Source organism: Beta vulgaris, chromosome 9, assembly GCF_026745355.1.
Source record: "Beta vulgaris subsp. vulgaris cultivar EL10 chromosome 9, EL10.2, whole genome shotgun sequence".
Taxonomy (NCBI): Eukaryota; Viridiplantae; Streptophyta; class Magnoliopsida; order Caryophyllales; family Amaranthaceae; genus Beta; species Beta vulgaris.
In genome coordinates, this window is record NC_079210.1 from 3,121,572 (window position 1) to 3,123,450 (window position 1,879).

The 1,879-nt window shown below is 44.3% G+C and overlaps 1 non-coding gene across 1 annotated transcript; it reads left to right on the forward strand.

The window, feature by feature from the left end:
* Positions 1-946: 946 nt before the first annotated feature.
* On the forward strand, positions 947-1,053 carry LOC125493874 (small nucleolar RNA R71). Its single transcript, XR_007270201.1, has one exon. It is a non-coding gene; the product is annotated as a small nucleolar RNA R71 (small nucleolar RNA).
* The last annotated feature ends 826 nt before the right edge of the window (positions 1,054-1,879 follow it).

Here is a 1,879-nt window from a genome sequence, read left to right on the forward strand (position 1 = left end):
GCATCTTAGGACCCGCATAACTTGTTCCCGACCTCAAATGAATGGCTTTGGCTTGATGGAGGTTGGGGTTAGGAATGGGTTGGCCTGGAAGTTGATTTGTGGGGGTGGAGGGATTCTTCTCAGCTACTTGGGCAATTTGGGTTTCAAGCATTTTGTTGTGGGCTTGTAGCTCTTGAAACCTTTGCTCATGGTTTTGGAGAATTTGGTTCATGGATTGGAGTTGTTGGAGAATTTGGAGAGAGGTTGGATCGGAAGATGGTGTAGGTTCGGGATTTTGTTTGGGAATAGGGAGGATTGGAGGGAGGTTTTGGGTTGTTGGTCCTTTGATGTGGAGCTTGGTATGTGTTGGACCCTTGTGAGGAGGAACCACCTTGGTTATAGTTTTGGTTTTGGTTATACCCTTGCGCAAACCCTTGGTTGTGAGCTTGGTTGTACCCTTGTTGAGGTTGATTCCATCCTTGTTGAGGTTGGTTGAATCCTTGGGTGTATTTTGTTGAGGTTGTCTCCAACCTCCTTGTTGATTGTTCCTATACCCTTGATTCCCTGATATCCATCTCCTCTTGAATTGATTGCCGCCACATGCTCCGAATGGGTACCTCCACAATAAGAAGTATCATGGTTAGTACCACCACAAATATCACAAGAAAAAGAGTTTACCTGTGAAGGAGTAGACGATGCAAGATTGATCTTGGAGAGCTTCTTATCGAGTTGGTCCATCTTAGCTTGAATTTGATCCATGGGGTCAATTTCAAACTTTCCGCTCTTCTTAGGTTGAGCACCTCTTCGTCTTCCACCCCATGAGTAGTTCTTGATCACCTCCTCAATTGTGGACTCAAGTTGTTCTTGCGGGATCTTAGATAGTTGACCTCCCGCTCCAGCATCAAGATTGGCCCGTGAAATCGGATCAAGACCATCATAGAAGAATCGCATGAGTAGATTCTTGTTGAACTCATGGTGTGGGCATGAACGGATCATCTCCTTGAACCGCTCCCAAGCTTCGGCAAGTGTCTCATCGTTCTCTTGCTCAAATGAGGAGATCTTCCTCCTTATGTCCGCAGTCTTCCACTCCGGGAAGTATTTCTTCAAGAATGCCATCGTGACTTCTTCCCATGTAGTGAGGGAATTAGCAGGCAAGCTCTTGAGCCATGACTTTGCTTTTCCGGTAAGAGAGGACCGGAACAGGTGCATCTTGATGTAGTCAGGAGAGACATCATTAGTTGTTATCATGGCACAGATCTCAAGAAACCTGTCGAGATGGTCTAGAGGATCTTCATCTGACCCCCACAAAACTGCTCTGCTTTCACCATCCGAGTATACTGAGGGTGAATGCTGAAATTTGTAGTGGTGGTAGGGAGTCGAATTCCACCTTGAAGAACATAGGAACCCGGATTTCCGAAATCCCTAAACAGTTGTGGATTTTCTTCACCCATTTCTGATTCAACTTCACTTGATGTACTTGAGATTGGTGAAGAAGGCTCGGAACCCAAAGTCAGATTTCCCAAATTCTTCCGAAGCTTTCGCAACGTACGGTCGATTTCAAGATCTAGAGGCAATGTGGGTGAACCGTGAGTTCTTCTTCTCATGTAACACAACAAAGCTAAGCAGAGGATTAGCAAATAACAACCACAGTTAAAAAGAAAATAAAAGAAAAATCAACTAAGCAAACTAAACTAAAATATACTTCAATCAATAGCACAATTTCCCCGGCAACGGCGCCATTTTGATAAGAGGTTTTTAGTGTGTCGTTAAGGCACTAAGAACCGCTTTCCAAACAATATTTATAGTCCTAACAAGCAATTACTAAGAGAATAGTAAGGGCAAGTCAAGGGTCGATCCACAGGGAAAAGGGATTGATTAAAGTCTACAAGTCTAGACTACC